This window comes from Gymnoscopelus microlampas, assembly GCF_963454915.1.
Source record: "Gymnoscopelus microlampas genome assembly, chromosome: 15".
Lineage (NCBI taxonomy): Eukaryota > Metazoa > Chordata > Actinopteri > Myctophiformes > Myctophidae > Gymnoscopelus > Gymnoscopelus microlampas.
This window is the reverse complement of record NC_139952.1, coordinates 26,973,572-26,998,108: the sequence shown is the minus strand read 5'-3', so window position 1 is coordinate 26,998,108 and position 24,537 is coordinate 26,973,572. Positions and strand designations below refer to the sequence as shown.

At 41.0% G+C, this 24,537-nt stretch overlaps 1 protein-coding gene across 4 annotated transcripts in view; it reads right to left on the bottom strand.

Moving 5' to 3' along the window:
• atxn1a (ataxin 1a) overlaps positions 1-24,537 on the bottom strand; it is a 142,577-nt gene that overhangs the window by 79,084 nt on the left and 38,956 nt on the right. For all 4 annotated transcript variants that reach the window (XM_084079900.1, XM_084079901.1, XM_084079898.1 and 1 more), the window contains one exon: positions 21,360-21,547. The gene's annotated coding sequence lies outside the window, so the exon portion shown is untranslated. The remainder of the gene's footprint in view (positions 1-21,359; positions 21,548-24,537) is intronic.

Below are 24,537 nucleotides of genomic sequence, written 5' to 3'. Positions count from 1 at the left end.
CCGCTAAAAACTTAGATTTCCATCCATAAATATGACATTGATATGACGTGTATGTCTTATTAGTAGGTGCTGCTGGGCAACACAAATTCATTTTAACACTATCCCTATTTTGGTATGTCATTAAACAGTAGGTGACTTTTTGGGGCGGTGTAGCCGCCCACTATAAGTGAGTTTTGGACACTGACCAATCCTGCACCGTGATTGGCCAATAGTCTACAACGCATTGTATACCCCTAACCCTTCCATTGTTAATGCAAATCGATACTTTTGCAAAGTCAGCCAATCACTTTACAGCTAGTGTCATCACCACTAACTGTAATGTGATTGGCTGACTTTGAAAATTCAGGACTGTGATTGGCTAGCGAAACACATGACACATGTGCAGCCCTATGAATAGCAGTATGGACTTTTAAAAAAGTCATTATCCTTTTTTTAAAGTGAGTCATGTTGTGATGACCACACACCGCCCACTTCACACTGGGTGTGATTTTTTATATAATATATAATAATATTATATTATAATAATATGTACGCGATGCAAGGCATTGTTAAGTTTCACTATCTCCTGATCAGTGTTGGAGAAGTTACTTTAAAAAGTAACTAGTTATTGCTCTAAAAAGGTCACAAGACACGGCTAGTGTGAGAGTAGAAGTCAGATCATATTGAACCTTTAATCGCCTGAAGTTGTCGGCTCTTTTCACATATGGTAACGAGAATGCAGCCATTAAAATGTCAGTAACTATAACACGTTACCGATCTGGGAAAAAGTAACTAGCTATGTTACTAGTTACCGTAAAAAGTTGTTGTGTTACAGTAACGCGTTACTCGTTAATCCCAGCAGTGCTCCTGATACACGTCTCTGTGTCTCTGTCTCTGCATCAGTGTGCTACTGTGTGAGAGTGAATTATAAACGTTATTATCTTAAATTTCAGCTTTCAACAATGAAGCCAGAAATTATAATAAATTAGTTTTTACTACTTTACTTTGTGGAATTATCTTTCATAATAAGCTGATGTTATTATTGTCTTGATATCCAATAATAAATTATTGTTGAAACTGGAGTGTAATGACAATAACAGTGTCATTAAGGAATGTTAGAGAAACAACATTGAAGAGGGGGAGAGGGGGAGGAGGAGAGGAGATGAGGAGAGGAGAGGAGAAGAGAACGGGACAGAAGAATAAAGGAGGGGAGAGAACAGCGGAGGAGGAGAGGAGATGAGGAGAGGAGAGGAGAAGAGAACGGGACGGGACAGAAGAGTAAAGGAGGGGAGAGAACAGCGGAGGAGGAGAGGAGATGAGGAGAGGAGAGGAGAAGAGAACGGGACGGGACAGAAGAGTAAAGGAGGGGAGAGAACAGCGGAGGAGGAGAGATGAGGAGAGGACCGGAGGACAGGACAGGACCGTAGAGGAGAGGAGAGAAGAGGAGAGGTGGAGAACAGGTATATCAATAATTAATCAGCTATCGCTTCATTTAGAACAGGATAGAATCAGCAACCAGACAGGACCAGTGTGTCCTCAAGTCATCACAAAGCTAGTTTTAGTGTGTGTGTGTGTGCGTGTGCGTGTGCGTGTGCGTGTGTGTGTGTGTGTGTGTGTGTGTGTGTTGGGGGGGGGGGGGGGCTCTAGTTATTGGTAGACATGGATTTCTATTAGTTGTAATAACTTAATTAATGCAGTTGCTGCAGTGTTACAGAGTCCCAGAGGAGAGAAGAGGAGACATAGTAGTTAGGGAATTTTAGCAATATGTGTGGACCATCTGTGAAAAAATTTACTACCAATAGCTTTCTTCACCATTGTATTCTTATAGGTGTCTAGAATCACCTCTCAATTAGTGCAAACCCAAATCCTCGTGGAAAATCCTGGAGAGCCAATCAAACTTAAGGAGCCCAGAGGGCTTGGGTGAAAGATATTTAAAAAAATAAAAGTCTAAAATGAACTTGTGAGGTGTCTAACTAGGGGTTTTCAGGGGTGCTGAATCCATTCCAATTATTTTTGAGTAAAAATGTCTCCCTGGACATCTAATATTGGTATGTTGGTTATTGTTAGTGTATAATCAGTGTATAATCAATGGTAGGGGATTGGGGTGTTGTTGAATTGATTCTATTCTGAAAAATAAAATAAGAAAATATTGCTAAACACTTGATAAGAGTGTACACCTACTGTGCACATGCTCAGTGGGATACACTGTCTGCATGTGGGGAAGGAGCGGGAGTGTTGCATCCTGGCAAATATGTCTGGACGATTTTAAGGTACGGTAGTTTATCTACTTTTTGGCATTTATTTTCCTCTGCTGGCAAAACTTTTGATTACTGTGAATTTAGATGTCAATTTTCTCTAGCCTATTGCTTACATTGAAGAACCATTAGTTAAACAATCATGACACTTGTCTTTTAGTAGACAACATGGAAGAGGATTCTGTAGCTTGTGGCTTAAGGTGCTTCATCTGTGGTGGTCCTGAGACTGAGATTCAAAAGTCACCCAAAAAGGCTATGCACATTTTTTGTCTTATTCTGAGAGTGTGGATGATGCAGCATTAATCAGAAGACTTCATGAGGACTGGAAAAACTGAGATGACCCCAAACTAAGATACCATTTGGAATGCAAAACCGAGCTATACAGTCGTGCAAGAAGTACAGTATATCCACTGGATATCGTAAGTTTTTTTTCATTGTGATGAAAGTTGCCACTTGCAGATTTCAATCCTATTCTATGTTGTGAGTGACATCATAATTTAATAACAACTTTAAACATAATCTATTCTTTAGAGCAAGATGAGCAAGTCCAACGGCCAGACAGGAAGAAAAGACGCAGGGAATTGTCTGGGTCAAGTAGTTCAAGTGCTAGCTGGCACACTTGATCTACCATAATACTTGCATCCTTTGCAATGAAGGTATCAATGTTGGCACATTGAAAAGAAACCCTGGTAAGTATTTTGTATGTAAGATTCAAATGAATTTTGATAATTGTTTTTCTTGCTCCTCATTGTAGGCTTCCACTCAAAGTCAAATAATTTAATCATGCACATACTGTATGTGGCTACCTTTTATCCAGACAGAGCTTGGCAGTTGTATCGTGCACCTGATAATGTCTACCAGGACCGACTGAAAAGGAGTTTGATGCAGAGAGCAAAGCGACGAGGTGATGACTGGGGACTTGAAGTCGCTGGTCGCCTGGTGGCAGAAGAGGCAGTATATCATATTCGATGCAGAAGAGACTTTGAGAACCCTGTTACAAAGTCTGAGGTAACATTATATGGATACACAATACAGCTGTACAATACAACTCACATTTCTTATCCTTTATTAGTCCCCCTCATTCCTGGACCCATATCAATCTTGCAGAATAAATTATTTTGAAGTCAAAAGTTTCACTATTAAAAATTATATTTCTTCCCTCAGGATAAGAAATGTGAGTTGTATTGTACAGCTGTATTGTGTATCCATATAATGTTACCTCAGACTTTGTAACAGGGTTCTCAAAGTCTCTTCTGCATCGAATATGATATACTGCCTCTTCTGCCACCAGGCGACCAGCGACTTCAAGTCCCCAGTCATCACCTCGTCGCTTTGCTCTCTGCATCAAACTCCTTTTCAGTCGGTCCTGGTAGACATTATCAGGTGCACGATACAACTGCCAAGCTCTGTCTGGATAAAAGGTAGCCACATACAGTATGTGCATGATTAAATTATTTGACTTTGAGTGGAAGCCTACAATGAGGAGCAAGAAAAACAATTATCAAAATTCATTTGAATCTTACATACAAAATACTTACCAGGGTTTCTTTTCAATGTGCCAACATTGATACCTTCATTGCAAAGGATGCAAGTATTATGGTAGATCAAGTGTGCCAGCTAGCACTTGAACTACTTGACCCAGACAATGCCCTGCGTCTTTTCTTCCTGTCTGGCCGTTGGACTTGCTCATCTTGCTCTAAAGAATAGATTATGTTTAAAGTTGTTATTAAATTATGATGTCACTCACAACATAGAATAGGATTGAAATCTGCAAGTGGCAACTTTCATCACAATGAAAAAAAACTTACGATATCCAGTGGATATACTGTACTTCTTGCACGACTGTATAGCTCGGTTTTGCATTCCAAATGGTATCTTAGTTTGGGGTCATCTCAGTTTTTCCAGTCCTCATGAAGTCTTCTGATTAATGCTGCATCATCCACACTCTCAGAATAAGACAAAAAATGTGCATAGCCTTTTTGGGTGACTTTTGAATCTCAGTCTCAGGACCACCACAGATGAAGCACCTTAAGCCACAAGCTACAGAATCCTCTTCCATGTTGTCTACTAAAAGACAAGTGTCATGATTGTTTAACTAATGGTTCTTCAATGTAAGCAATAGGCTAGAGAAAATTGACATCTAAATTCACAGTAATCAAAAGTTTTGCCAGCAGAGGAAAATAAATGCCAAAAAGTAGATAAACTACCGTACCTTAAAATCGTCCAGACATATTTGCCAGGATGCAACACTCCCGCTCCTTCCCCACATGCAGACAGTGTATCCCACTGAGCATGTGCACAGTAGGTGTACACTCTTATCAAGTGTTTAGCAATATTTTCTTATTTTATTTTTCAGAATAGAATCAATTCAACAACACCCCAATCCCCTACCATTGATTATACACTGATTATACACTAACAATAACCAACATACCAATATTAGATGTCCAGGGAGACATTTTTACTCAAAAATAATGGTTGGAATGGATTCAGCACCCCTGAAAACCCCTAGTTAGACACCTCACAAGTTCATTTTAGACTTTTATTTTTTTAAATATCTTTCACCCAAGCCCTCTGGGCTCCTTAAGTTTGATTGGCTCTCCAGGATTTTCCACGAGGATTTGGGTTTGCACTAATTGAGAGGTGATTCTAGACACCTATAAGAATACAATGGTGAAGAAAGCTATTGGTAGTAAATTTTTTCACAGATGGTCCACACATATTGCTAAAATTCCCTAACTATAGTTATATAATAACCTCAATAACCACGTTTTTTTAAACCAACGAATCCATTCAGTTTTACAGGAGACAATTTGATGGGGGCTAGAATCACACACACAGACACACAAACACACAGAACCACCATGACCCCACAGCCAACGCAATCTAAAAATACTGGCCTTCGCAAAGCTGGCAGCTCCATAGCTGTGGGCATTAATGATTCTGTGTGTGTGTGTGTGTGTGTGTGTGTGTGTGTGTGTGTGTGTGTGTGTGTGTGTGTGTGTGTGTGTGTGTGTGTGTGTGTGTGGGGTTACCAGCAGGAATCAATCAACAGCACTCAACACAGAAAGAGACAGATGGATTTGTGAGTATAGAGGTGGAGTGTGCATGCTGTACGCGCGCACGTGCGTGCTTGGATTTGATTCGCTTGATGAAGTAAAGTGAAACCTTAACAGCATAAAGAAGGTACAGGTTGCAGAATGCTCTGCATGCATGTATTTCAGAGAGAAAATCATTTCTGCATCAGGAAATGTCACAACAACACAGGCCATTAGATCAACCTTAGCAGACAGACATAAAAGAGAGAGCTTTAAAGACATCCACAGGAAGAAAGAAGCAAGGGAGGGATAACTTTGTGTGTGTGTGTGTGTGTGTGTGTGTGTGTGTGTGTGTGTGTGTGTGTGTGTGTGTGTGTGTGTGTGTGTGTGTGTGTGTGTGTGTGTGTGTGTGTGTGTGTGTGTGTGTGTGTCTATCATTCAGGGTGACCTGCAGCAGCAGGCACCTCCGTTATGCAATCCATGCTGTCAAACACAAGTCTGTGTACGTGCACACCTCCGTGCACATACACAGACACACACTCCTCTCAGTCCTCTGTGCATGTACACACACACACCTCTGTGCATGTACACAGACACAATCCCCCGTCCGTACACAGACACACACTCCTCTCAGTCCTCTGTCCATGTACACACACACACACCTCGGTGCACGTACACAGACACAAACCCCATGCACATACAGACACACACACACACACACACACCTCTCAGTCCTCTGTGCATGTACACACATAAACCTCCGTGTACGTACACAGACACGCACTCCTCTCAATCCTCTGTGCGTGCGTGCACACACACACACACACACACACACACACACACACACACACACACACACACACACACACACACACACACACACACACACACACACACACACACACACACACACACACACACACACACACACACACACACAGCTGTCTTCCACCCCCTCATGCTGCAGTGTTCTCTCCTCATTCTGTATCAATCACCAACACAAAAAACTTTTACTGTGTTTTACAGAAAGAACAGTTATTAACAACTCACCATTTCAGTTTGCTTATTGACAACTCACCATTTGCCTTAACAATTGAAACCGCCATTTTCCTTACCAACAACTCACCCTTTTCCTTACTAACAACTCACCATTTTCCATTTAAAGTCCTCATCATGACATTTTTTACAACACACAGGGTTTAGATGACAAACTCCCAGAAGCTCACTTCAACTTTTCTCAAACTGGAATACACAATGTTCTACAAACTATTGCTGCTACCACTGTGCGACAGTAAAGTTTGCAGAGACACGCACCATGGTCTCCCTTTCCATCACCAAATCTCTTAAGGCAGAACGCTTACTGTATTTAATCATATTTCACACACATGTGCCTGTGACACTAATTCAGGGCTTTCCTTACTCCTTGGTTATGTTTATGTAACCAATTTGTTGAGGCCCACTCACTACATTATACAGCCTACGTACAGTAGATTCATCTTTTGCTGCCTTTCCACATGCCAGCCCCCCCCCCCCCCCCCCACCGCACCGCCTGCTTGTGCCGTCGTTTCCATATACAAGGACCGGGTCCAGATGGGCTCAGTGGGGCTGAAAAGGGTGCCAATTTTGGCCCCTCTCCCCGAGCGGTCTGAGGCAGGCCAAACAGGGCCAAACTGGTGAAGTGTAAGGCTGCTGCTTGCTACTGATTGGCCGTGGTCATGATGTTTCGGTGGACTAAAGTGAGGACTGTATTTGCACTACCCCAGGAGGTCAGGACATCAGAAGTATATAGTTTGCTGTGATTTTGGTTTTTATTTGTATGTATATTTTGCACTGGATTTGTGATTTCTTTACATTTGTTGTTAATAAACAGTTGCATAAACAACATCCATTTAGTTCCATTTTTACACTCAAGGTTTAAAGACCTGTAAGAGTCCATTTGGTTCGTACCGATAGCTGGAGTACTGCCTGCACAGGTGATTTGCATTGGTGTGCAGGACAATTTGCCAAGTGTCTACAGTACATTGTTAGGCAAGAAGCAACGATCTGACAATACCACCTCATCAGTCAGACATAACAAAAATGAGTAGAACATCTTCACTATTTGGGACCAGATCCTCTGTGGTGGTGTGTGAGAATCTCAGCCCCTCTTTGGCCATTTTTTGGAACACATGAAAAGTACAGTATTTCTATTCTCTATGAGAAGTGACATTTTAAACAAAATAAAAAAAGAAACTCAAGTTCCCAATAAGAAGCGGTGATCATACTTTTTAGCCTGCAAGAAAATGTGAGGGGTTCAGGGGGTCCCCGTTAAAGTACAGGTCGGCCGTAGCTTAGTGGGTAGAGACGCCGTCTGGTAATCAGAAGGTCACTGGTTCGCCTCCCGGCCCTAGTCTATGTGTCGAAGTGTTCCTGAGCAAGACACCTAGCCCTAACTGCTCCTCACCAAGCGCCCATAGTAAACATAAATAACCATCTGAGTAGCCATCAGCTGGGTGAAGCTGAAAGTAAATTTCCCCAGTGGGATTATAAGGTAAAAGAAAAAAGATTGATATGAACCTTTACGGGTCTGCAACTCTGAGAGTACCGGTATACAAATTTGGTTCCATTTGTCCATTTAAATGAACACTGAGGCTTTTACAGTGTAGATTGGGTTCCCAAAGATTTAAAAATGTATTACACGGGGGTCCGTGGCCTAATGCATATTAAACTGGAAGTCCTTGAAATTAAAAAGGTTTAGAATCACTGAGCTAACGTATAAGGTATCAAACGGCTCTCAGTCAAGGCCTATCTGCCATTACATTCAGGGGTAGGCAGGTTGCTACATTAAGGCTGAGAACTCTCTTACCCCCATGTAAAGTCAAACTAGTTTATCGGGGTGGGCTATTAGCCTGCACCTCTCCTCACATAGGAAGGATTGAGTGGAGCAGCATAGTGTGGAGTGTACAGTATATAGGGAGCTGGTAAGTGGCTATCAATCACCACTGACACACTGGCTGCTGTGAGAGTATACAGCAGCACTGATGATATGCCATTTAAAGGGATAGGTCAAGGGATAGTTTATCTTTGGATTTTTATATCACACATTTCGAGGTGCTTATCAAATAGTTGAGAAATATCCACCGGATGCTTGTTAGTATTTTATAGAAATGCTAATGGAAATTAATGGAATCAGCTAGCAAACAGTTTTTTTATTTACTGGTTAGCTGATTCTATTTGTTTCTACAATCATTGCTGTAAATTGATTGAAAACAAGCCTCCAGTTCACATTTCTCAGTAACCGACGTAGTAGTGCTGATTTAAAAAAAACATTTCCAAGTAAACAACGTCGAGAATGGCAAACATCCATGAAATCCCACACACATATTAACACCCAATTTTGTACGGTGAATTGGTGTGTGTGTGTGTGTGTGTGTGTGTGTGTGTGTGTGTGTGTGTGTGTGTGTGTGTGTGTGTGTGTGTGTGTGTGTGTGTGTGTGTGTGTGTGTGTGTGTGTGTGTGTGTGTGCGTTTATGCGTGCGTGTGCATGCATGTGTGTGCGTGTGTGTGTGTGTGTGTGTGCGCGCGCATGCGTGCATTGTGCTAGCTGGAAGGTAACTGATTTCATGAAACTTGGAGGACATTATGAACAGATTATTGACTTTGCCGTTGAAAATATAAAGGTCAAGTCTACAATCAAGGACAAAACCGGGTGTTCATGACATTTAGTAGAGATGATCAGTAGCCGCCCCCGAAGATATGATTACCTTTGTCCTCTTATCCTCAAAAAAGGTATAAATATCCCTCAAACAGTTATGTATGTAATATGGAAATGGTATATCTTGACAGTTATGTATGTAATATGGGAATGGTATATCTTGACAGTTATGTATGTAATATGGGAATGGTATATCTTGACAGTTGCAGTGTTGGTGGAGGTACTGTATGCACTCATGTACGTATGTAATCATTCTTGATGAAAATGTTTCATATTGTTGCTTTCGGAGTAATGCGCCAACCACAAATTGAATGGATGTGCAATCATTTTTATTCTGATACTGAGTGGGGGGGTACAGAAGTAGTAATAAAATATGAAATAGGAAGCGGGGAAAAAATTAAGATGTCTTGTCTTCTTTTCACACCACATTTTGTGCTAAGTGGCAGAAAAATAAAAGGAGGGTGACGGAGATGAGTGACAAAGAGAAAGGGCAAAGGAATATGGAGAGAAAAGAAGGGAGCTTGGCGAAGGAGAGAAAACGGCGGGGAGTTAATACAGAGTCTGTTGAAATGAGAGAAACTGTGAACACAGAAAGAGAGAGAAGGAGAGAGAGAGAGAGATCAAATACAGAGAATCTGACAGAGAGAGAGAGAGAGATCAAATACAAACACAAGACAGTGGCAGGAGATTGAACATGAACATATCAGGGAAAGAAAAGTCACAGAAGTAGACCAGAGAAACAGAGGGAATGAGAGAGACATAGAGAGAGACAGAAAGAGAGAGAGCGCAGTGGGACAGCGTGGGTTGATGGTGCGAGGGTGAGCACTTCATCACACAGCCTGGTTGTTAGAGTAATAATAAAGTGTCTATAGGGTGACTCTCTCACCACGAGGGCTTCCCAGCACAGCGGAGGCCAAAACCATTCATCTCACTAAGAGCTGGAACTGCTGAACGGGACTCCTCATAAAGAGGTCCTCCTAATGACAACATCCAGCCTGGGTCCTAAAAACATATTGGTCTGGATTTTCCTTGCTTCTTTTTGGAAGTGAGGTGAAGTGACCACCCCCCCCCCCCCCACCAAACAAACTTCTCTTTAAACTTCTCTCCCCTCTTGTTGTTTTGCATAATTCTATAAAGTACACGTGTAAACATAGTTACACTAAAATAAGCCATTCCCTAGTCTCCATGCTGAAGGGCATTCAGCACCATTTTTCATAATAAGAGGTACATTTATTTCTAGACAAAGAATCTGTCCTGGGGATTTAGTCTCAAATAGCATAGGGAGTACAGTAGGGTGACCAGACGTCCCGAAATATTCAGGACAGTCCATAAAAACGCACTCTAATGTCCTGAATCCTACCCTGTTTGTCACGAAAAGGCAAGTTTTAATTAGTTATAGCCTAATAAAGGTCGTAGTAGCCGACATGAATTGTGGCTGTTTTTTTTTGCCGTGTACACTGTAGTGAATTGATAAACAAGAAACAACTACTCACAATCTCTATGATGTTATTGAATTAAAAAAAGTTATGGAGGGGACATTTAAACCACTTACAAACTTGCAATAATAGCAGCTGTCTGCTATTATTGTCTGCCATTATTGTCTGCAATAATAGCAGACAATAATAGCAAGTATAATACCATTATTATTATAACTGCTATTATTGTAATTCCTGTCAATAATCTCTCTCTCTCCCTCTCTCTTTCCCCCCCAACACGGTCAAGGCAGATGGCCGCCCACCCTAGAGCTTGGTTCTGGTTCTGCTTGCTTGGGAGGGGGTAGCAATATCAGGTGACAGGTCTCTGCCTATATGTAAAGTGTTTTAAGGCAACTTGTGATTTGGTGCTATAATAAAATTGAATTGTGTCCCTATTTTGGGCATTTTTTCAACAAATTTCATCAAATTTGACACGGCAAGCGGTCCGAAGCGGACACTGTGTTCATAATTTGAGGCATATTGTGCATAGCATACTACAGTATGTCACTTTTTTGTATCTGCTGCTATTTCAACTGACAAATGTTATGGATACAGCCTCTTTCTACTTACTTGGTTACAAAAAACAAATGAAAATGAAAAAAGAAAGAATCATTGAGACCAGAAAATTGAGGGGAAAAAAACCATTGAAAAAGAAAAGTGACAAATGACATAAGAGCTAAGTAGTTATGAAGGTACCTTGAGTGACAGCCCATCTAAAGAAAATGATCTAATTTCAACAGGCTGTGTTCTCTATGCAGGTATTTAACCCTCTGATGAGATTATGGAGGCGAGAGTCACTCGTCACCCGCTGCCATCTCTCCATCCGCTCTCCTTTTCTGTCCATCTCTCTATATCAGTACTGTATCTCCTCCTCAGCACTTAGACTGGAGGTGTGATTGTGTTAAATCTGTGAGACTGAGGACTTCCCTGGGGTGGTACTAATGTACAGAACAGATTGTACAGAATAGAGATGAACAGAGAGGGAGGGGAGGAGGAATGAATGGATGTATAGATGGATGGATGATGGATGGATGGAGGGCAGGCAGCCATTACTATAATCATTTTACCTCACATGAAAAAGGTGGCTTATCCAGGAGCTCTCATGAAAGACACAGAGAGAGTTAGTTACTAAATCTAAAGCATATTTCTCGAACTTCATTGCTTTCTCTATCCTGCACTCAGTATGCAGACATTCCCATTTGGAAGCATGGCAGTGGAGTAAAGGGCTGTCCACACCAAGAATGATGATAGTATATCATATAGATACATAGATAGCGAATATAATACTAAAGTGAGGATCCACCCAGAAGAAATATAACGTTCTGTAAACATGTTGAACATGAGTGATGTGTTGAACGTGACGTGTTTGAACCTATACATAGGAATGGGTTTTTATTTGGATGTCTTTGTTTAAATTGTTTATCAAATCACTCTGAAAGTGATCCCAACCATATCATTGACCACTGCTGTCGTTATTATAGTTTTGATGTGGACTCCAACATCCACTCCAGTTAGAATGAGTTCTTGGTGTGGTCAGTGTCAGCCCTTAAAAGTTCCCTCATATTTAATTGACAAATGTCGATGCACGGCACATGAAAGAGAAGTCAAGAAAGACTTAAACATTCAACACATAGCAAGTTGAAAGGTTTTGATGCACAAATCTCTCTCTCGCCAATTACTGAGAGAGAAAGAAAGAGAGAGAGAGAGAGAGAGAGAGAGAGAGAGAGAGAGAGAGAGAGAGAGAGAGAGAGAGAGAGAGAGAGAGAGAGAAAGAGACAGAGAGAGAGAGAGAGAAGGAGAGAGAAAACAACTTCCTTGGCTGACAATGGATTCTGCATGTTTACACCAAAGACCAACACAAACAGGACAATGAAAAAACAATGATGAAAGGAAAGGACAAACGATATAATAAAACAACAGTAAAACGATGGCGGGGGGGGGGGGGGGGGGGGGGCAGAGTATGGGGAGGGAGAGGGGATGGTGGATGGGAGGACCAAGAGGCAAATAGCAGCTAATGCAATCACATTGTTCTGGCAAATTAGCCGGCGCTAACCTTGCTAGAGAGATGATGTCAGACGTGATTACTCACCGCTTAATACTATAAGGTAGAGAAGAATGGAGGGGCGATTTATTGTGTGTGTGTGTGTGTGTGTGTGTGTGTGTGTGTGTGTGTGTGTGTGTGTGTGTGTGTGTGTGTGTGTGTGTGTGTGTGTGTGTGTGTGTGTGTGTGTGTGTGTGTGTGTGTGTGTGTGTGTGTGTGTGTGTGTCATGTAAACAAGCCAAGGGCAGACGACTGCACTTACTGTATGTGAATAATGACTTGGTAGGCAGTGGCACGAGGGCACACACATGCACATCCTGTATAAACACCCACACACATGTATACACTCTATACAGTACATTCATACCATTACACATACGCATGAAAAAGGACTAGATGAATTAAACAGCATTGCTCATAGTACACACACACACACACACACACACACACACACACACACACACACACACACACACACACACACACACACACGTAATATTTTGAGTATCAATACTTTGACTAAAGTATTGGAGTTGAGTACTTTGTCAACAACTGCCCGCTGCCAACCCAAGAGAAACACTCTCCAGTTCCTCACTGGGCTACATGTTAACACAACAATGAGGTCTTTTTGTGGCTGGGCAGATCTTATCCATGTCTGGATATCAGCTTCTATGCATGGACATCTTTCATGTCTTGTATCAAAGCTTCTTGTTGTATTATGTAGGCTACTGTAGCACGTTGAGGTTTGTTTCAAATGTAAAGTGCAATACAAATCAAATGTATTGTTATTATTATTATTATTATTAAGCTTATAAATAAAAACAAGCAAAAGCAGCAATACTGCTATGTTGAAATACTAAAATACTAACATATGCAGAACGAATTTGGAGCAGAAATAACTGAATTGTGATGGGAGAAAGACCTTAAATTAAAAGTTGGAAAAGCTTAACACACACACAACACATACTGTACAGAACAAGACATTCTTGCTCATAAATACAGTCCATTCATGTAAATGGTATCATATATATAGCACTTTTATCCAAAGCGTTTTACATAGATTGTGCATTACATTCACCCATTCACACACACATTCATACACCAATGGCAGAGGAAACCAATGCAAGGCACCATCCTGCTCATTGGGAGCAATTAGGGGTTCAGTGTCTTGCTCAAGGACACTTCGACACTAACTCTTCCGGGATCGAACTGGATCGAACTGGATCGAACTGGAAACCTCACGGCTTCCATCAGGCCGCTCTACCGGCCACTCTATCCCTGAGCCACTGCCACCCATGTACAAACACAGCATAGATTAGAGCCTGATTAAAGATTAAATAAGTACTGTATATAAAAAACTGTGATTAGTTATTAGTTAATGTTCTTGTCATAGAAGTTTAATAACATTTTACTTTATATCTTTTCGATATTTTGTGTTTATTTATTTTTTTGTTTATGACGACACATTGAGGTTAGAGAACACACTCCATATTTGGGCGGAGTTGCATTGGGAACTCCTTATATAGTTTTGGCTGAGTCATAGTGACATGTCAGAGGTCTGCCGTCCGGTCCTCCCTGAAAGGAGTAGTTCACCCAAAAAATTACTTATTTTCTATCAATTACACACCCCACGAAGCCTTGAATTCATGGAGATTCTTTGAGTGACTCCGCCGGCTTCATGGGGTGTGTAATTGATAGAAAACAAGTATTGTTTTTGGGTGAACTACTCCTTTAAGCCTTTTAATATAGGATTGGATCAATGAAAAGTATAAGAGCTTGTGACTAAATCATCTCTGCCATGTACATTGGATCCATTGGCACACAGGCTCTCATTTACTTTCCCTGAAAAGAAAAGGTTTTGGACATACAAGGTTTCCAATCCACCAGCGACGATATACATTATACTGTATATAGTGTACACGTACAGTGTTCTGGCACACAAACAGTAATGTGTGACGGCTCATTAGCGATGCTCTACAGCCCAGCGTGCCATGCTGATGGATCAACTCCAGTCAATACAGTATGTCTTGTCTCCAGATGACATGTCATTTGTTATTATATGTACTGTATATGTATATGTATATGGATTCAACATACACACAAGCTCAACAGAGTACAGCATGCAACCAAGCTGTCTCATATATACTGTACTGTAGAACATCTGTCTTCTGCACATCCATACATTCACACCTATAAATACACAAACAGGCACACACGCACAAGCGCACAAACACACACATACGCACGTACGCACGGACGCACACACATATACACACACGCACGCGTGCACTCGCACCAACACGCACACAAACACGCACGCAACTGATGGGTTTTCAAGTTCATCTCACAGCAATCACAGTCTGTATAGCTGCTAATAACAGACTGAAAAGGTAGTCCCAATGAAAAGCTAAAACGCACCACAAGAACATTGTATTCGCCATTTTAAAGAAAACTTCATTTAAAAATGTTGGTTGGAGGGTGGTCTCCCTACTCTTCCACTGAGAAATTTGGAGTGGTAGATGTTTCCCACAGTGGAGACCAGGGTTGAGACCAGGGTTCAAATCCTGGGTAGGACATCACATAACATTTATGGATTGCAGCTTTAATATGGGTTTGTGCGTCCTTTCCAGTCTACATGGTTCTACAAGTGAAGGGGAAGAGGGACAAAATACTTCCTGGTTAGATATGGTTGTCATGGGCGTTAATCCATTAGTCAAACTTGCACACTGTCGGCAGAATATTGCTGACACATCAAAACGCGACAGCAGTTTCAGCTCACAGTACTGTACTTGACTCTGAGGGAAGATTTCATTATTGCCTACTGTACATGGAACTATTTGTAGATTCTGATACCGTTAACCATTCTTTGAAATGGTTCTGATTCCTAAACTGATCAATTGTATTGTCGCTATCGGGCAGAAACCTTGTTCATCTAAATAAATAAATATATATTTATATAAAATGTATATATGATACCTACTTTATACTTTGTCATATGACAGTGTCATGCAAATGCAGTGAAAATAGCTGTTCACAACGCATTGTGAGCTTGTAGATCTGCTATTTTTGAAAATAATGCATTAAAACTGAAAATGTTATTGAACATGTTCACCTACTGTATAGTGACATGCCAGGTTGGAAGTGGTTGAGTTTGTCTGTGGGTTTTATACATTTTTAACCAATGAAAGGTATTAACAAGAGCTTGTGACGTACGGCAAATAAAGCATTATGTGTTCTTTATTACAAAAGTATGAGTGCAGTTTTTAGAGCATTAACACAAGGCTAAATCATGGGGTTTAGCATGGATGAGAAGGACTCAATCATAGCTAAATGAAACTTGACATCAGTTGTCTACCTGAATAGGATTTACTGTGGATGTCATCTCCACCCACCACAGCAGATGCTGCCTGTACGCGTCTGGTTTCAAGCAGTCAGATATGCCTCATTTGCCTGCCCTCAAATTTATGCCAAGCACCAATAGGTGTTTTGTCAAGTTAGACATAATGTATTACAGTCCTGCATTTTATTACTTTAATTTGCATTTTTGCTTTGCCACAACCTTTTCCTCAAGTGAAATACACCCAAACCTTTCAATGCTTTGCTTTAGCCATTGTCATCAGCTTGGCAGGTTAAACCAGTGGTTCTCAAACAGTGGTCCGGGGACCACCAGTGGTCCTTGAGGGGGTTCCAGGTGGTCTCCAGCTAAATGATGGAGAGCTGGTAACCAACTGGACCCTTATAGATCTTTAACTTTTGAGAGTGTAACATGAGACCAAATGGACCCGTTTCATTTTACGCTCTCAAGAATTATTGTTAAACATCTGCATTGCTTAATTAAAGAATTGTTATTTTGATCAACATTTGCCTGTTATCTCTCCTAATGGTACCACATCAATACAGCATGGAATTGTGGATAAAATCGAATCCAACGATAACAAAATATTCCACCTTTTGGGTCTGAGAGTCTAAATCTCATCAAATGGTGGTCCATGGCTTAAATGCCGAATAAATAATGGACCTTGATATGAAAAGGGTTGAAAACCACTGGGTTAAACTATTGCCTGCATGGTGTTATATTATGATCGCCAAAGCAAGGGGGCAAATACTGTAGGTGCATGTGGGCATGTCTAACAGACAGTAATAACATAGTACAGGGCAGGTCAGTGATTCTCAAACTTTCAATTTCAAGGACCACCAGTTTGATATGTATTAGGTCATGGACCCCAATTTGATGCGATTTCTATCTCTTGGACACAGATCTACACTGTAAAATCCTCACTGAAGCCATGGACAGAAAGTTATTAGGTGTGCAGATTGTCAACAAAGCACCGATATTGGGATAATATCCTAACGTGAAGCCCTAACGTGAACCACTTGAGCCCTTGCGTCCTTATTCTGGGGGCGAACATTCTGTGAAAATAGCCCATCTACAAGCTCACAACTTTGTGAATTGTAGCTCGGCTATTTTTCGGCAACGAGATTAGCTGTAGAGGGGAAAAAGGAGTGGACCAAGTAAAGCCCTGAGTGTCCCCAGTCAAGTAATAAGGTCAACGGTTAAAAGTAAAATGTATCATATTATTAGCAACTGACAATCCAACTGATATTATCCGTATTATTCAAATACAAAGTAAAAAGCAGAACAAAAGAACAATCCAAAACACAAATAGGTGGGGATGAAATAAGAAAATAAAGCATCTGTAAATACTATTTGATCCAGGTCTGGCACCTAAACAGTGTGGGAACGTTCATTTCTAGGCATCTGCCTTCCTAGGCATCGTTCATCATATATCTGATACCCAGTGGTGTTTCTAGGCATCCAATCATTCTGATGGGGCTTTATTATTCACAGAAAACTCGGGTTAATTGGTCATTTGACATCCTTAACATTAGTTCTCGCTGCAGGCTAGCATTAGTGTGTGATGGCTGAGGGCGAGTTATTCTAGTTTCACTGTGCCCAGGAGGTACAACATAATCAATCAATCTATGAAACTGAACACGGAAGACGTTCACCTGCTTTTACCTTAAAAATTAGACGACCCAAAATGACGTGTCAGATCTGATCCAGAGAGAGAGGGTTGTTCCATCTGTTCATCAACAAACACTTCATGTGCATGCTCCCTTCCCTCAGCTCCCTACCTCTGTTACACCTGATCTCACTCCTACCTGAATTCTATTGTTCTATCGCTCCAGGCACTGGAACAACTCCAGCCTATGTAAGATGACGCATCTTCTTATGTAGGCCGGCTGGTGGAGTTTTCCAGCACATTTGAGCATTGGGGGGAGCCCGGGGAGGAGGTTTATGTTAAATATTCACATCATCAAAGAATGCATTGGATGAAGGGGGTTAGATATTTTTGTTGTTCTTTTATTATAGTGAGTTACCATGGCCAAAATTAAAGACAAATCTCACACATAAAGCAATTCAGGGGGAAATGAGAGGGGCTGGAGGTGTATGTACAGTAACTGCACCTGATGGCCTGTAGCCAGATGGCTAAAGGCACAACGGACTGGCCAAGGAAGTCACTTGGTGTTCCAAGGAGGGATGAGTCTGTGGCTGAACCTGGTTCTCATTTTCATCATAGAGGGGATGGAGGGGTTCTCAAGGATAGCGTCCAGCTTCCTCCTCATCCTCCCCTCTGCAGTTCAACCTCAACTATGGAGCTGATATGAGGCTACAATAGGATACTTTTCCTGGTTTTAATTCTTAAGCCCTATTTTATACTTTGAACATTTTTCAATGTGATTTTTGTTATATTTTATTTTTTGGTATTTGGTTTAGTCCATATTGTTCAGCCCTAGCCCTAGCCTGTTTGCTGGCATTCCTCGTGTTGATGTTACCACCTCTCAACAGACCACGGCCAAGAGGAGGACACTGGCTAACTAAAGACTGGTAGCACATCTGCAGCCTGTTGCACATGTTGACTGACAGACTGCATGCGGCGCTCTGTTAACGTTTGCACAGAGTCGTATTGTGACACGTGTTATTTCAATACCACTTGTCACACGGTCCCATTGTTAAAGCTCAGCCTGGCTGTCAGCCTCTCTGTCTGCACACTGCCAGGCCTCCCTCCCTCTCAGAGAGACAACTGTCAACGCAGAACAGAAGAGTAGAGAATAAAAGACAGACGGAGGCACGGGGGAGGGAGAGAGAGTAGCGATGTTTCTATTCAGAGAGGCTGACGGGAGAATAAAAGATGAGAAATAGCAGAGGGAGAAAGCGAGAAACAAAGTCCGGGAGCAGGGGACATTTGTGTGTGTGTGTGTGTGTGTGTGTGTGTGTGTGTGTGTGTGTGTGTGTGTGTGTGTGTGTGTGTGTGTGTGTGACAGAGAGAGGTAGAGGAGGTGTCTCTGTCAGTCCTGACTGCTTTGGACACGCATCACTACGCTACTACAACACTAAGTAAGTCCTCAGGGACACACACACACATCTGTGCGCGCACACACAATGGCTTGGAGTATGCATGCATGTATGATTCCATTCAAAGACTCTTTGCATGTCCGCTCATGTATGTATAGTATGCATGTACGGTATGTGGATGTATGTATGTGTGCATGTATGTGTGCATACATGTTATGTTTGTATGTGTGTGTGACAATATCATCACGTAAGTACTAAGTAGTTGCAACTACACAACACTACTAAAATACTTTGTTTTTACTCTCCCTCATACTGTACAAAGTTACTTCAGTGACCTAAGTTATCTACCGTATCTCCATCTATCCATCTATCTATCTGAGATAAAAGTTTTTAATATAAAATATACAATATAATGTCAAACATATATATTCACAAATATATACAACTGGCCAAAATTGTATTTGAAAATGTTAGGTACCTTTCACAAACTATTTTGGCCACTCAAAAATAAATAGATTATTACCTGGGCATTCGTTGTTGCCTGAGGTTATCCATCATTCGTCTCATAATTATTCTCTACTGCAGATGCTGCAGAAATACATTTGCTATTCATCCACCATGATGTGAAAGCAGCTGCTACAGTAGATGACAGTCATTCAGCTCATTTGTTCTTTTTACAGTAGTCACTGAAACAGACCCATTTCTGTCACTCAGGTGAAATTAATTAAGATAAAAAACTGTCCCTCTCTCAAAATATCCTTCTTTCATAAAAATAGTACGTCTTCCACGGCTAGGCAGAACGCACAGCAGGGGGCTGTGAAAACGAGATTGGTCTTAGAGAGAGACAGACAGACAGACAGACAGGAAGAGAGAGAGAGAGAGAGAGAATCCTTTATGGGCACAACCTTATCATTTACAATGCAAGTACATCAAGACGTTTTAAATAATGAAATAAGTGATAACAACCATTCTATAAATAATATACAGAATATACAAGCCCCACCCTTGAACCTCTATGATTTCTTCCCATTATGTTTACCATCTTGCCCTACAATAGAAGGACAAAACTAAACTATACTCCACAGCTAGATTATAATATGCCAACTCAGTCTTGAGATGAGCTGCTACTACAAGTGCTGTACTCATGAGTGCAGGGCCAAGGGACCCTTTCGTTTTGATTTGATTCCTTCTGGTAAGACAGTACAGAGAGAGAGAGACAGACAAAGAGAGAAGTATACCGAAAGAGAGAGACAGACAGAGGAGTCTACTGGGTGAACTACCTGGGATTGACTTAAGCACAATGATCAAAGATTCATAATGAGACAAAAAAGCATTTTATGTTGCAGCAAACATTTGCAATGAGTCTGAATTCCCCCCTTGCAGGCTGGTTGAAGCCGGCTGATTGAGTCTCATGAGATTTGACGTGTCCAATTGCAAGCAGCAAATTTTAGAATATAACATCAGGGCCATTATTGTGATTTTATAACCAATTATCGACTGAACAATTTGTCTCCAGCTAGTGCGAGTGTACACCTAGGCTCGCTAATGTACACCAAACTAACTTTTGGACGGAGAAGAGAAGGTCTGCCCCTTGAGCTTTTTGAAGCACAACCCTGTCTACACTGTATGACAACAAATATGTTATATACAGTATAATATTTATAATATATTATATGTACATATTGTATATATTTAATCTATTCATAAATAAAGCAGAGTAAATATTGTACAATATCATATTTTTAAAAACTGGCATATATACAATATACAACAATATAAATAAACTAGAGTAAATACAATATAGCTAAAAAGATACAAAATAATGTTTTGCTGATGATGACAAGGAATTAGGTTGAACCATGACAAGAGCCGTTGCTATGGAAACAGTAAAGGGTCTGATGTGGATAGTCCTGTTTTAGAATGTTGCAAATGGTCGTAAGGTTTCAACTTGGCTCATCCCAAATGTCTGATCTGAACAATACTTGACACTCTGTTCTGTCTAATACAATTCATTCCAACCACCTTTTAGATGTAAATGGAGCTTCAGCACATAGCTGGCAGCACAGAGACTGACGACAGCACAGAGAGCAGGGTGAATGAAGAGAGTAGAGGGGAGCAGAGAGAATGAATATAGAAGGAGAGAGGGCTGGGTCAAGATGAAGGAGAGGAAAAGAGAAGGATAAAAAAGAACATAAAAACATAAGTCACTAGGTTGGAGGAAGAGTGGAAAGGGGTGAGGTCAGAGGAACACTGATGGGTCAGCATTGTGTGTCTGTGTGTGTGTGTGTGTGTGTGTGTGTGTGTGTGTGTGTGTGTGTGTGTGTGTGTGTGTGTGTGTGTGTGTGTGTGTGTGTGTGTGTGTGTGTGTGTGTGTGTGTGTGTGTGTGGTGCTTGACCTGAGGACCATGGGCACACACGCATGCGCACGCACACACGCACTCACGCACACACACACTAAACTCAAAACAATACCACCATATTTACCTGTGAAACATAGTGTATAAATGACTGTATCCTACCTGAGCAGAGGACGTAGGGCTACCTCAGTCCAGGGGGTGGGGCCTGTTGATCAATGGAGGCCTGGCGACCAATCAGAGCTGTGGTTCCTGGTCTGTGACCTGGATCTCTCTGCCAAAGGGAGGGGAGTGTCCCGGGTGCCCAGTCTGTCTGTCCACGTGTGTCTGTCTGCGGGCGCTGTAACCATTCCCTATGGAGACAAAGTGAGACGCACAGTCGTTAACACCATTTTGAAAGCAATTAACGAGCTTGATGTCTGTTGCATTAAACAAATTAACAGCCACCGAATTGTCCATTTAAGATTTATAGACACTCTTATTCAGAGTGACTTACAAAGTGCAAGATCAGAGCAAAATGGCATGACAAGGTGAATGTTAACATAAACAGAGTGCAAAGAAGTGTTACGAAGTAACTAGGATACCAGATAAACATCAAACCTAACACCTGTCTAAACAACATTCTTAGCATTTGTGGAATAGCAAAAAGGATGTCTATCTAAATAATATAGCATGTGTGAACAAGTAACCACCATACATCTGCATAGCATGAATCGAATAGCATCTATCGAAATGGGCAACATCTCTGGTTAGACTGCTTCTGATGATCATCATTTCAGTCAGGAACACTCTCGTCATAAGTAGATTTAACCATTTATTGCAACAAATGGCGTACAGTTAAACTTGGCGTTAATGGCTCAGCTCTTAAGTTCTCAATTTTTTTCTAAGCAGCATTTTCTAAGCAGCATGCTTATGCTACCCCCCATAGGTATACAAGAGCGGGCCCATAGTAAGACATTAATAAGAATCAACTTGAGTCATGCAAACTTGAATGCAGATTAACATTAAAAGCCATGGCATATTGAATTCTGTTTAACTTTAGAGAGCCATACAAACATTGAACTTCAGTTTACTTTAGAGCCATGCACACATGTATTTCGGTTTAACATTCAGTTTAAACGAGTAATGCAAGACTCTGAACTATAAGGTGGAGGCTGGGGTGGTGGAGGCAAGCTTTGCCAGCAGCAGCAGTTTGTGTCAGCAATTGAAAGGCAGAGATCCAGTGTAGGAAGGCGCTGTATTTAAATGTAGTGTACCGCCTTATTGAGGGAATGAGTTGATTGGTGTGTAGAAAAGCATGGCTGATTGAAAGCAATCAGCAGACAGCTGAGGCGTGTATGACTCACGTGCACTGCATGAACTAATGCAATGCTTCATTTTTGTATTCTAATTATTGCTGCCCAATGATTAACACATCTATCACTGTAAAAACAATTTGCTTTTACTTTGACATCTCACAAGTGATCTCTTTTAATTTGGCCCTCCAAAGTACGGTAGCAATCACAACAAAGAATATATTATCTGTCAAAACTTGGCATTCGTTTCTCAGCTATGCGACAAATAAATCTCACTTCCAATGTGTTTGTTGTTTTAGTCATGTTCATTATTATATTGCTACTATAAACAGTGCTAGTAGTAGTGGTTTCCTCTCATTAATCTACTTAATGTGCTTCTGTGTGTGTGTGTGTGTGTGTGTGTGTGTGTGTGCGTGTGCGTGTGCGTGTGCGTGTGCGCGTGTGTGTGTGCGTGGCTACAGTACGTCATCTTCGACAACGATGGACTGCCAGGTGTGTGTGTGTGTGTGTGTGTGTGTGTGTGTGTGTGTGTGTGTGTGTGTGTGTGTGTGTGTGTGTGTGTGTGTGTGCATTTTTATCTCTCTCTCTCCCCCCTACAGTATCTTTCATTCATGGATTTGCCTTTAAACTATCATTTCCACCTGTCTCTCTCTCCGTTTCTGTCACCATTTGCCCCTCTGTCTTTCTATCCATCTTAATGTCCCTTTCACTGTATTCTTCTTCTCATCTCTGTGCCCAGAAGGGTTCATAACAAACCATTTGGCCATTCAATTTTTCACATGTTCTTCTATTTATTGTTTGGATGTGTGCGTGCTTTTTTCAGAACAAAACACTCACTGCTCCATTTTTATAATACCTTCTTCATGCTCCATTGTCATGACGACACCACATTGTTGACCCGTGTTACACACTGGTCTGAGGTGTTTACGTGTTCTTTTAGTGAACTAAATTATAGTGATTGGGAAGTAGCTGGCTCTGTATCGTGATGTCAGCTGATGTATTTTGACAACACACCCTCTAGTAAGCCGTGATCTCTTCAGACAAAAAAAAGGGAGGTCTGGTCAAATGTAATGGTCCTGTGGGAGTATGGTTGAGTTTGACGGTGTTTTCTTATGTTGACATCAAACTTTTAACCACTTAAAAACATATACTTGTCCCTCACGGCTCTAATAATAGTGGCAACGCAATGCGCTAGATCTGCTATTTTCTGTGAAGGTTTTCCACAGAATACAGATGTATAATGCAAGCAACATTGGAGGCACAATTCATCAAGCAAAGCCTTCACATTATGTTCAGAGAAGCCCAAATGCAATCTTATAGATCAGGAAAGGATAGCATGTCTTAGCTAGTATAAGATTTACTAATGTATAAATACGTTACTAAGAAATGTCTGTAACCTAGTGTCCAATCATATGTGTATCTGTTACTGTACTCCCTGACCAAGTGAAGTTTAGTGTGCTTATTGTGTTACTTTGTGAAATGCAATTTAGTTCACTTCAATTCATTAGTCCAGGCATACTTAATTAGACCTAGTTTAAAAATCTGCAATGATATTGGTTGACTTTCCTTAAACTGAATTACCTGTGTTTGTTTATTTGTTTATTTATTGCCTATGAGCGTTTTTAGATTGTCTATCATGTTTTATTGTTTTATTATTGGAGCTTCCGAGCGTAAGTTTTTCACATGTATGTACCTGTGCATCTAAGTGACAATAAAAGTGAATCTGAATCTGAATCTGAATTGGTTATGGTTATCATTATATAGAGTTCACAGGGAGAAGAGTCTGCACTAAATAGTTGTAAAGATTAAGTATCAACTAAGCTCTATGTAATAACTAGTTTGTGTGGCATAACTTGTTTTATTTAGTGATGCGTAACTCTCGATTTAGTTCACACTCTCTCAAGTGTGAATGCCTGTACACAGTAACTGTACAAATGGAACCATATGGACCTGTAAGGGTCCATAGTAATATGCTCATTGGTAAATTATCCATATGCAACTCAAAGAGTACAAATGGATGGTGTTGTTTATTTTAAACTCACAATGTC